Source organism: Palaemon carinicauda, chromosome 6 (assembly GCF_036898095.1).
Source record: "Palaemon carinicauda isolate YSFRI2023 chromosome 6, ASM3689809v2, whole genome shotgun sequence".
NCBI lineage: Eukaryota > Metazoa > Arthropoda > Malacostraca > Decapoda > Palaemonidae > Palaemon > Palaemon carinicauda.
The window spans coordinates 153,790,894-153,805,138 of NC_090730.1; positions in this window are offsets into that span (position 1 = coordinate 153,790,894).

Sequence of the window (14,245 nt, forward strand, 5' to 3'; positions counted from 1 at the left end):
ACATGAAAACATTTGCTGTGAGTTTGAACTTTTGAAGTTCTACTGATTCAACTACCCGATTAGGAAGATCACTCCACAACTTGGTCACAGCTGGAATAAAACTTCTAGAGTATTGAGTAGTATTGAGCCTCATGATGGAGAAGGCCCGCACAGTCTTTCTTTACCATATAAATCACGGAAAGTACTCATTTACCAATTAACACAACCCATTCAATAACACTGAAATAACCGCCACTTTACCTTTACATTTGATAAAGTAATTTGTTGTTGCAACAGATTACTTACCTCATAACTGAATAAACAATTGGAAGTCGTTAAAGGTGTCACTGATACGATTTCGTGGTCCACATTTCAAATCCTGGAATTCACAATGAAACGGCCGTTAATTAGATGGATTAAATAATATATTTTGGGTAATTTCTTTATTCTATTTTAAACTAAGTGTCTCCTTGCATATCCAAATTCAAATTACTTATCTATCTGTCTATAATGACTATATATATATATATATATATATATATATATATATATATATATATATACATACATACATACATACAATATATATAAATACATACATATATATACACATACCGGTACATATATATATATATATATATATATATATACATACATATATATGTATATATACTGTATAATGAATATACATACATACATACACATACATACATACATATATATATATATATATATATATATATATATACATACATACATTTTATATATGCATAAATACAAACACATCCATTAATGTATATATAAACAATTTATATGCATATACATATACAGTACATATGTCTGAGTTTGAGGGTTTCATAAATAGTAAATATTAGATCATCATTGTCATTACCACATATTTTCCAGTTTTTTTTTTCTCTCGTTTTCATATTGGATTCCACACCACAACTCCCTTTCTATTTCTAAATCAATTTATTTTTCTGCCTACTTAAACACTTAGGCTTAACAGAGTCATTTGAATCATTTTATTGCCTGTAGTTTAAAAAAATTTGAATACATATCAGACACTAAGTTTAACCATCTGAAAGAACTCCAGGCAAAATGTATTAATATTTACTCTCTTTTACATATTACTGTCGCTATGGTAGATCTTTTGGCTGTGCCACTAATCCCAGCCTTGTTGTCATAACAAAATAGATCTGCCTAAAGCAATCTCAGTTTCATATGAAAGTATTGTGATTTCTTTTTTATTTGGATCCTGTTATAAGGTCAAAGTAAAAAAAAAAAAAAAAAAAAAAAAAAAAAAAAAAAAAAAAGTATCTCTTCCTCTTAAAAGGAATTGCCATGAACAAAAATATGAGATTTGAATAACATAACCCGGTACTATCACCAGGGAGGCCATTTAACACCGAAGTGGAGTTGGTGATATTACCACTCAGTCATCTTTTCGTCTGTATAGTAACAGCCATTCACTATTTTGCTGTGTTTTTTCCGATTGGCTTTATAGTTAACAAAATTCAAGGTTTTCTTTAATCTCAAGATGAATAAAAGTTTTTTTTTAGGGTTATGGCGGCCTATTGGAAACGTCCCTGCCTCGTGATCGCTAGACTGGGGTTCGAGTCCTGCGTAAATTCATTAGTTTCTTTAGTGTCTGGAACCTCACCATTCTTGTGAGCTAAGTATGGGGGTTTTGGGCGCCTATACATTTACCTAGTGAATCACCAGCAGCCACTGCCTGGCCCTCCCTTGGGCACTGATCGTATATGGTCAGTCTCAAGGGCTTTTTCCTGCTTGGTAGTGCAATGTCACTGTTCCTTGCTTCTGCCATTCATGAGTGGCCTTTTAAACCTTTAAACCTTCTGTGATGAACTTCTCTGTTCTGATGTTCCTGATTTAAGTTTTATTCCAAAGCTAGAAAAACCTGGCCTATGGTAGTCTCTTAAGAATCTAACCTTTCAAATTTAACTAAAGCTGGAATGTTTTTTAAGCACCGTGATACATTGTCTTTAATTGCCTGATCTGTCACTTTTTTTAATCATATATTTCAATGTACGTTAATTTTTTCATATGATTTTCCTTGTCGCTCAACTTTATTGATCTTTCTTTTTTTATATAATTTGTCTATTTCGTTTTTCTCATATAAGCGTCAGCAAAATTATAAATGGTTACTTTTCTATAAGATCGTAAAATGGGTTGGGATAATTTCGAGTGTACTTTTTATAGTCGATTCATAGCCATGTTGTAGTTTAAATCTATAGTTAATGTCTTCCATGTACAGTTCTTCTAAGTAACCATATCTTGCACAAATATCTATTCCGTACTTCCTTGTTCTTGGAAAGTGTAACCAATATAATGCTGTAAAGTGCCTTTTTCTTTAGGGGGTATTCACACGAGCGGACAGACCTTGACTGGCAAAAATTGTTACCAGATCACAAAAGGAACAGTAATTATCACTGATGATGACGTCAGAAGTAAGAACACTACAAGCAAACAACCTCTCTGCCGAATTCGTAATTCAGGAAAGGAACGACACTGACAATCACAAGATTCCGGGAGTAACACATTTACGGTTTAACATCTGGATGTTATTATTATTATTATTATTATTATTTCTATCAAATGTTATCTGCATGGGTATAACTGTTTTTAACATCGCTTAAAAAGATCGTATAATATGCTTGGATATATCCCCGTGTAATTGCAACAACAACCTTATGCTTGTAAGAATAATGGCGCATTTTCTATTTCAGTATACTTTACTCTTCTAACTTACATCAAGCTCTTTAAAAATTTATGAGAAACTTTGTTATTTACCATAAGGTTTTAACCTGTATTCTCACAAAAATATAACCCAAGAACAGACTTATATCAATCAGACAAAATAATAGATTACATCGGAATAACTACAAACCATTTTAGTAAAAAAAAAAAAAAAAAAAAAAAAAAAAAAAAAAAAAAAAATTTAATATGATTATCGGAATGATGCTTTGACACAGCGCTCTAGACACCTCCCCCAAACATTTGAGAATATAGTACATTGTCAAATCAAATTAAATAAAACAAATCGCGTTGACATGAGATTAGATGGTTTCAAATTATTAAAACCTAGATATATGTCTACTGTAGGCTCTAGACTAGAGGCTTTAACTATGCAGCCCGGAACTATACAATAAGCTCCCACTAGACATCGGAAAGACAAGATATTAAGGCTTTCATGAGGAGACTATTTAACAATAAACGAGCAATATATGGTGTGAAATGCTGAATGCTTTCGAACGAACAAGATAAAATGACTGTGGAGGTCCTGTAGAGAGTAGGGCTCCCCTGCACTGTATAGGAACATAAAAGCAGCCCTTAAAGTAAAGCAAGTAAAATAAAGCATTTTATTCCTGATTTTTTAAAGCTTAAGATAAATCACTCGGCTAAGTTACACAATCAAATGTCTGCTATCCTCATGATTTAGCAATGCTCTATATTATCAAATATTGTGTCAAACAGACAGAGAGAGAGAGAGAGAGAGAGAGAGAGAGAGAGAGAGAGAGAGAGAGAGAGAGAGTTGTTAGCAATTTTTTTCTCAACAATAATAAAATAACCTCTATTTTTATGTCTGTGATTAAAAATAACAGAGTCAGAATGGATATTTAAGCTTACATAAACAATCCCAATGCAACATTGTGTTTGTTTTCCCATACAATGACAAACACGGCCAAGGAGAGGCCTCTGAATCACTCCGTCAAATGTCATCGCTCAGATTACTTTGTCATCTAGGATCCAATGTAACAGAGAAAGAATGAAAAAAGGAAAATATGTTTTTACTTGCTTAACATTAATAATTAGAATGAAAGAATTTTAAGTAAAAACTATTTTTTAGCTAAAATGGATAGTAGTTTCTCACACCCATAGTGAGTGTTTTTTTAAATTCAAATTTATATTCCTTTTACAGTACGTCCACTTGCCTACACAGAATTCTTGTTATACGGTTTTATGTGTTAGCTAACCCAAAAGCTATTTTGAAAAATTCTAAATGTCAAAATTGCAACCCATGATAAATTTCATAAAATGTCAAAATTGCATAAGCCATAATAAATTCCATCGTGTCAACATTGCATAACCCATAATAAATTTCATTAAATGTCAAAACTACACAACCCATAGTAAATGTCATTAAATCAAAATTGCAACCCATAATAAATTTCATTAAATGTCAAAATTACGTAACCTATAATAAATTTCATTATATTTCAAAATTGCATAACCTATAATAAATTTCATTAAATGTCAAAATTGCATAACCCATAATAAATTTCATTGTGTCAAAATTGCATAACCCATAATAGATTTAATTAAATGTCAAAATTGCATAACCCATAATAAATTTCATTGAATGTCCAAATTGCATAACCTATTATAAATTTCATTAAATGTCAAAACTACATAACCATAGTAAATGTCATTAAATGTCAAAATTGCATAGCCCATAATAGATTTAATTAAATATCAAAATTGCATAACCCATAATAAATTTCATTAAATGTCAAAATTGCATAACCCATGATAAATTTCATTGTGTCAAAATTGCATAACCCATAATAGATTTAATTAAACGTCAAAATTGCATAACCCATAATAAATTTCATTAAATGTCAAAATTGCATAACACATAATAAATTTCATTAAATGTCAAAATTGCATAACCTATTATAAATTTCATTAAATGTCAAGATTGCAAACCTGTAATATATTTCATTAAATGTCAAAAGTGCATAACCCATAATAAATCTCATTAAATGTCAAAATTGCATAACAATAAATTTCATTAAATGTCAAAATTGTATAACCTATAATAAATTTCTTTAAATTTCAAAATTGCATAACCCATAAATTTCATTAGATGTCAAAATTGCATAACCCATAATGAATTTTATTAAATGTCAAAATTGCATAACCCAAAAGAAATTTCATTAAATGTCAAAATTGCATAACCCATAACAAATTTCATAAAATGTCAAACTTGCACAACCCATAATGAATTTCATTAAATGTCAAAATTGCATAACCCATAATCAATTTCTTCAAATTTCAAGGTAATAAATTTCATTAAATATCAAACTAGCATAACCCATAATAAATTTCATTAAATATCAAAATTGCATTACTCATAAATTTCATTGAGTGACAAAATTGCATAACCCATAATAAATTTCATGAAATGTCAAAATTACATAACCCATAGTAGATGTCATTAAATGTCAAAATTGCATAACCCATAAATTTCATAAGTTCCAATGCACGTTTACCGTTCTAGTATATCCAACATCGGATGCGTTCATGACCTGTGCAACTAGTGGCTATTGCACACCAGTTGCCTCATTTTCGTTTTCCACTAATTACCCAATGAACAAAACCTCCAACAAATAGATATATAAATTTTACTTCTCGCTATTATGTTCTCAACTATATTGAATATCCCTTAGAGAATAAGTCACATTGTTACACTCTTCAGTCACATTAGCAGAATTTTAAATTCAATAGTCTCATGAAGCTTTAGAAACTATCAGGGGTTTCGGTCGTTCTCTAAATGGCAATTCCCATCTAATTTCCAAATAACTGAAATTTACTTATTATTATTATTATTATTATTTGGGGCTGGTGAGGTAATGTCCCTGACTGGTGAACGATAGACTGGGGTTCGAGTCCCACTTAACTCGTTAGTTCCTTAGATCGTTGCAATCTCACCATACTTCAGAGCTAAGCATTGGTGGGTGGTGGTTTGGGGGAGGCTATAGGTCTATCTGTTGAGTCATCAGCAGCCCTCCTTGATCCTAGAGCTTGAGTGGATACGGGGCTTGGGCGCTTTGAAGCAAAATGAGAAATATCCATTCAATTGGATGCATTGGATTTATGAATTTGTGCTATTTAGCCCAGTACTAGGGCCTGTGAGGCCATTCAGCACCCAAGGACTACCTAAGTAAAACCGAGAAGTTACACTATGCAGTAATGCTGAATGCCTTAAAATTAACATGATAAAATTATCTATTGTAAAAGTCCTGTAGAGAGTAGGGTTCCCCGGCGGTATTGGACAAGAAAAGCAGCCATTAAAGTAAAGTAAAGTAAGGAGGTTGAACAGCAAGATAGAAGAAAGGAAGAGGGAACGGACGTAATATAGGAAGGTGGTTAAATCCCCTTTGTAATGTATAAGGATTTACCTCGGTGTAGAAAGAGGCCGAAGGAACACTGCTAAAGCTCTTGAGTAATGCCAAGAGTAAACCACATAATGTGTACCTAAGGCCCTAAACAAAAACAACCCTCACCCCCGACCCACGCGAGATAATATTAAGCGTCACTAGAAATTCATACTGTTTAAAGGCCGCTCATGCATGGCAGAAGCAAGGGACAGTGACAATACTCTAACTATCTGGACAATGCCCTTGAAACTGACCATATATACATATGATCAACGCCAAAGCCCACTATCCACCCAAGCTAGGACTAGGGAGGACCAGGCAGTGGCTGCCGATGTCTCAACAGGTTCATCTTTTAGCTCCCCCAAACCCCCTTCCTTAGCTCACAAGGATGGTGAGATTGCATACACTGCAAAAAAAACTATCGAGCTTGAGAGGAACTCTAAGCCTAGTCCAACAGATCGCTATGCAGGGAAGTTTAAAATTTGCCACCACAATCTGGATATAGCAAGCTACTCAAGTTCACAAGATTATTCAAAATTTACACTAGATACCACTTCTCCAAAAAAAGTATATCATTAAAATTAATAGTAGGCATTAAACCTTCCAACATCGCTGTATATATTTCTTCCTTAATATAATCGAATTACCTTGAGAAACAATTGACAAATCAAGCTTCGCTTGTTCGATTTTCCGTTGTTTCTCTGTTAAGAATGAAAGGCCCACCCCAAAACTTAGAGTCAACATCTTACCGCGTGGCATTAGAAGAGACCTTTGTAAAGATTCGTAAGTGAAATGCTACAGGAAGCAACCTTCAAACAATGCTATTCCATCTGTAATTCAATATTTAGATAGCCCACTACATATTGTGATAAGTTTACTAGTCAATAACGCAATGGAATTCCTATAAGTAACCAAGAGAACTATTAGCGACCTAAAAAAAAAAATAAAGTGTTAACGCAAACACACCATTTACTCCCTCTTTTTTAAACCGAACACGGAAAAGAGGAAAACAGATTTCCAAGCCACTAGTTAACCAATGATTACACATCGAATCGAATCTAATTGACCAATAAACAATACTTGGCAGCGTGCAGTATTACTCCTGTCGCTCCCGGAAAAAAATGTAGGCCTACACAAAAAAATCTAACTAGGGAGCTCTGACTACGTAAGGAAAATCCACAAGATAAATATACAGAAACTTTATTTCCTATTGTTCTACTAAGTAACATTTGTGAAAAAATGTGACAAACCCAATACCGAAGTTTCATTAGGCCTAAACTAATAAAACACAAGTATTACTAGCTCTCTTTAAATAGGTTAAACTCACACTTACATTCGCAGCAAATTTAATCCCAAACTCTAATGTCGACATTCAAAGCCATCCAAGCTTCCGTACATCTTGGGAGAACTATACGATCACTAAACACACTGATATAAGCACTAGAAAGACAGACTACATCGTATACCCGACGGCAGTTAACTAAGTGAAACTTTGAAACGACTTCGCTGGAAAGGTATGATGTTGTCAAGTTGTCAGCCCACACAGCCACCAAACACACACACACACACACACACAAACACACACACATCATCATCATCATCATCATCTCCTCCTTCGCCTATTGACGCAAAGGGTCTCGGTTAGATTTCGCCAGTCGTCTCTATCTTGAGCTTTTAAGTCAATAATTCTCCATTCATCACCACCTACTTCGCGGCTCATAGTCCTCAGCCATGTAGGCCTGGGTCTTCCAACTCATCTTGTGCCTCGTGGAGCTCAGCTGAACGTTTGGTGAACTAATCTCTCTTGGGGAGTGCGAAGAGCATGCCCAAACCATCTCCATCTACCCTCATCATGAACTCATGCACATATGGTACTCGAGTAATCTATCTTATAGTTTCATTTCTAATCCTGTCCTGCCATTTAACTCCCAATATCCTTCTGAGGGCTTTGTTCTCAAATCTACTAAATCTATTGGAGATTGTTTCATTGTCATACCATGACTCGATGTCCATACAGTAACACCGATCTCACTTAATTGAAGTCTGATTTTTATATGCAATTTCAGGCGATTTGATTTTAACATTTTACTTAACCTAGCCATTGTCTGATTTGCTTTTTTTTCAATCTTTCACTAAACATTAATTCTAAAGACCCTGTATTGGAGAAGGATTGTATTAAAAGCTCAAGATAAGAGAGGACTGGCGAAATCTAGCCGAGGCCCTTTGTGTCAATAGGGGTAGGAGGAGATGATGACGTTGATGATATATATATATATATATAGAGAGAGAGAGAGAGAGAGAGAGAGAGAGAGAGAGAGAGAGAGAGAGCATCAGAATGCATTCGTCACTAGGTGAGACAGTGTAGTTCGGTCATTGTCCTAATTCTGTACAGGTTAATTGGCCAGGAAAGCTTTCAGATAACTGTGTAGTATAACTTTCTGAGTAGTATACTGCTAAAATCCATATATATTTTTTATGAAACCTGTGATATTAATAAGAGTGATTCACTATGACGTAGTTCTCTTGCTTGAGGGTACACTCGGGCACACTATTCTATCTCATTTCTCTTCCTCTTGTTTTGTTAAAGTTTTCATAGTTTATATAGGAAATATTCATATGTTACTGTTCTTAAAATATCTTATTTTTCCCTGTTTCCTTTCCTCACTGAGCTATTTTCCTTGTTAGGGCCCCTGGGCTTATGGCATCTTACTTTTCCAACTAGGGTTGTAGCTTAGGAAGTAATAATAATAATAATAATAATAATAATAATATTGTATATATGTTATAAATTGTAAGATTGTAAATGTGTATTTCATAATAAAAGATAAAAAAAGTGATTCTCATCTTTTTGCAGAAAATCTATTTAATCGTTTGACTATTTTTCATACTGGGTCGTGGAAGGGTGTGATATCAGATTTTGTAAAGACCACCTGTTTTCTTTCTTTGCAGATTCTCCTGATCTTTCTACTATCGTCAGATGATCATCAAATTCTAATCACTTTCTATTTCAGCAATATTATAAGGTAATACCTCTTTTCCAATGATAATATCTTAATCAAGAAAATTAAATTTATCTTTTTTTTAGAATTACGAAGACTTTTTTTTTACTTTTACAAGAAATCCTGGAAGCCGTTATTTCCAAATTTTGTGGGAACAAAAAAACATATTTCTTGATTGAGTGAAATTAATTGAACTTTTTTTTTTTTTTTATTTATTTTTTTTTTTTTTTTTTTTACAACGTAATACAGATGACATAGAAGCGTACACAATCATGTACAATTACCAAACTATTCAAATTTCATATTCACTTACATTGCCTCTATAAGTAGAAGCTAGCAGTTAGCCATCTACAGAGGGAGAGCAGGCTTAGTACAGTAGCTCAGCCAGTTTATCACAAAGGAAGAGAAATGGGCAAATTAAGTTATGGCCAACACCGTATTACATAGCATCAATGGTTGCAAGTCTCCCAAGGCTTAAGGGAAATTTATCGTTTTATGTAGGAATGATTCATGAATTTCATTAGTTCTCACTTGTTTGTACGCATTTCTAGAAGGGGATTTAGGACTTTTGGGGACAAACTGCGTATGCACAGTCTCTTACCATTATTGCTTTCTAAACCAGATTTATAACCTCTTGTCTTAAATTCTTAAGACTCAGAAAAGCTTCCATATTTTTCCTTTTGCTCTTATCTCTGATGGGTCTTTATGAGATTTATTTAAGTCTTTGCAGCGTTCTTTCGTCCCCAAACTGTGCTTCAGTTTAAAGGTTTAAAGGCAACTCATGAATGGCAGAGGCAAGGGACAGTGACATAGCCCCATAAAGCAGGACAATGCCCTAGAGACTGACCATATATACATATGATCAGCGCCCAAACCCCTTCTCCATCCAAGCTACGACCAAGGAGGGCCAGGCAATGACTGCTGATGACTCAGCAGTTAGACCTATAGGCTCCCCCAAACGCCCCATCCTTAGCTCACATGGATGGTGAGGTTACAGTGACCAAAGAAACTATTGAGTTTGAGCGTGACTCGAACCCCAGTCTGACGTTCACCAGTAGTCAGGGACGTTACCATATCGGCCACCGCAATCCTATATCCTTCTACTAGTGTACGCGACCCTTCAAAAATGATGGTTAAATATTGAAATAGATATGCGCACACAGATTCATCCGTTCTTACACCCTCCTTCCTAACTGCAACACGGTAGTTGTTGTTTCTGTGTGTACCTCTTGAAACACCATTTTCACCAGGGTATGACCACGACCTCTCTCTGCTACCCGAGGGACAGGGGAGACCATGTAATTATACTGCAATGCTGCTCAGCGTGAGCGGAAAGAAATATCTATTTACATATATTTTCATTTTTATATATAGCCAGATACTTGCTCTATCATATAAGGGAGATTACCTCTATTCCAATTTCCTTTCTTCCTTCTTGCTGTCTAACTTCTATCATATACTTCATTCTGCAAATGCATGGTTTTTCTGAATCGTACTTGGACACTGAATGGCCTCATAGTCCCCAGCGCTGGGCTATATAGCCATAATTCATAAATCCAATGCAATCCTATGATTGGGTGTTGAGAGCGAGGTCTACTCATTAAGCAGGGTGGCGAAATCGTCTTTTAGTCTATAAATTGGGTTCAGGAAAGTATTTGCCATAATTATGGCGAATCAGGAACGTATGTTCCACTTAATTAAAGATGATAGCCTATTGGAAACGTCCCTCCCTGGCGGTTTGCTAGACAGAGGTTCAAGTCCTGCTCAAACTCGGTAGTTTATTGTAGTGTCTGCAACCTGACCACCCTTGCGAACTAAGGATGGGTGCTATGGGCGAGTCCATAGGTCTACCTGCTGAGTCATCAGCAGCCATTGTCTGACCAAATCTGGTCCGAGTTTGGGTTGCGAGGGGACTTGGACGCTGATTATATAAATGTATATATAGTCAGTCCCTAGTGCATTGCCATTGTCCTTTGTCTCTTCCATTCATTGGCGACCTTTAAATCTTTTGTTTGCGTGAGGTGTCAAGAATTAACTCATAATGTAATGATGAGCACCAGGAGAGCTAATATGAATTTATTAAAGGGAATCAAGAAAGACCGTTCTCTTGCTTGAGGCACACTATTCTATCGAATTTCTCTTCCTCTTGTTTTGTTAAGTTTTTATAGTTTATACAGGAATGTCTATTCTATAGTTGTTACTGTTCTTAAACTATTTCATTTTTCTTGGTTCCTTTCCTCAATAAGCAATTTTCCCTGTGGAGCCCCTGCTTTTCCAACTCGGGTTGTAGCTTAGAAACTAATAATAATAATAATAATAATAATAATAATAATAAACTGAAAAGTTGACTTGTTACTATAAATAGGACATTGAGTAACCGAAATCGAATTTCTAAGGGGAATCGATGTATCAGCTTTAACTTTGCAACTGAAGAGCAAAAAATAATTTTTCCCCTCTATAAAGACCCAAGAAACCATATTTGACCGAGGTGATGAATGGCCTTCCTGGGCCTAACACCCGATCACGTGGCCTAAATTCTATAGATCCAATCCTATCCATCTTCTACCTTGTAATATGGAATTAAAGCAAAAAAGATTTATCTTCACCGTGGTGTCAAAAAATCAGTTTTTACTGTAATATCAAGAAAGGCTTTCGTTGCCATATAATTTATAAAGGGAAGCGCGGATCGTCTTAGAGATATCATCGATTTAGCTTTCACCAACAAACACGAGCTAAAACTATCTTCTCTCGCAATATCGGAGTGAATCAGCCTAGGGTTTACGAGAGAGAGAGAGAGAGAGAGAGAGAGAGAGAGAGATTCAACACGGTTGTGTGTATTACAAATTTACTATATATCCTGAGACTACACGGAATTCGGAATCTTACGTAATCCTAAACATAACCGCGAACTGAATGGTATGTTGTCTCCAGCAATAGTGCCGCATACTTAATGAGTTCAGCATATCTCACGGATAACAGAGCACTTCCAGAATTAGTAATTAATTTCGTTATGATTGTACTTTCGGCTGTACATTATACGTAAGTAAATTGGCTTCAAGTCAATACAATTATTTGGAAAGTGGTCTCCTTCCTTTGAAGTACGATTTGGGTTAAGCTTTGTTATTTTTCATATTGTTATGGTGAAATCAAGTTGCATACTTTTGCCTTCCCGAAACGCACTCTTGAACCAGTGGCCTTTTTTTTTTTTTTTTTTTTTTGTACTGTTATATCCTCTAAATTGCTCTTCCTATACTTTGTATTTTACTCGCACCCACGGTCTTGGCTACCTCAACCCAGGATTAATATTAATCCCTGCTTCGACAATGCTCGCAGTGCGAGCCTTGCACCCAATTTTCCAAACCCAAAGTGCTCTGGTATCATAGCCTTTCGCGCTGACAAGTTGTACATCAAGATGTTAAGAATTCATAAGAAACAACCGAGGTATTGTCATTTCAAGTCCAATGGCCCTTAAATAAAGGTTTGAATCGTGTGAGTAGCGTAGTGTATTTTTAGATTTTATTTACATATGTTATTTTAGTTATCATTTACGTAATTATTCATTGATTTTGATATTCCTCGTGCGTCTGGCAGCCTGGAGCACCTACCTAGCCTAGCGGCAACAGAACACCACCCACCCACCCTACCCCACCCCATCGCGGTTAGGTACTTAGTATAAATCGAACTATCGTTATGATTGGTGTTATAATTTTCTCGTTATTTGGCCTTTTTATTTTTCGAGTGTTAATAACTTACAGTAACATTCACATATCGTTGTGATATAAATGAAGTGTTGTCGAAAAGCCAAAACTTCGTGCCACCAACTATGCAAAGGCGAGAGAAACAAGTGACAAATGGCGCCTCTTTCAACTGACAGGGCCTCACATTATATCAAAGACACAGTTCGACGTAATAAGTCAATAGTTACGTTGTAAAGTAAGTAGATGTCCGAGTTTATAGAATTGGATTTGCATACTTGGTATAAATCGGACTATCAGCATGAGCCTTGAGCAATGTTGTATTTTTTCCCGCCATTTACCGTTTTGAGTGTTCATAACTACAGCAACTTAAATATATCCTCGTGGTGTAACTGATGTGTTGTCAAAAGGCCAATACGTGTTAGTTATGCAAATATTCCTGCCATCACCTTAGCAAGAGCAAGAGAAACAGTGATATGAACCTACTTAAAGATAATGGCCTCTCTTTCAACGGACCCGCCTCGCATTATATCCAAACTATCTCAATGATTAATGTTATAGTTTTCTCGTTATTTACCGTTTTTCGAGTATTAAATATCTCACAATAACATTCATACATTGTTGTGATATAACTGGAGGGTTGTCAAAATGCCAAAACGTGTTATACTAATATTCGTGTCGCTAACTAAAGAAAGGTGAGAGAAACAAATGAGCTCGCTTGCAACCGTCGTTTATTGACAATGGCCTGTTTCAACTGACCCCCCTCTCATATCAGTCACAGTCTAACGTAATAAGTCAAGGTTTACGTTGTAAAATAGTCGCAGTCTAACGTAATAAGTCAAGGATTGCGTTGTAAAATAGTCACAGTCTAACGTAATAAGTCAAGGTTTGCGTTGTAAAATAGTCGCAGTCTAACATAATAAGTCAAGGTTTACGTTGTAAAATGGTCACAGTCTAACGTAATAAGTCAAGGTTTACTTGTAAATTAGTCACAGTCCAGCGCAATAAGTCAATGTTTACTTTGTAAAGTAAGTAGACGTCGGGCGTTTATACAATAGGATTTGGATATGAAAATATTCGATACATGTATTCAAGAATGTAGAAGAAGAAGAAGAAACAGATGTCTGGACAATTCTGTGGTGAGTGTTAAAACTTTATTTTAATATATTTTACTCTTATGGTTTATGATTTTGATTAATGAACTACGAATTGTGGTAATTCAAATAAGAAACAAATACCTATACACTTTTACTGTTTATTTTCTTTTTCACTTCTATCTATGAAAGTTTTCTTATTTTTAGATCAATTTTAAAAGTAAATAGGCCGTTGTAAAAAGATTTTTTTTTTAATAATTTAGAATTCTGTGAAGATCGAGGAATCGTAGGAA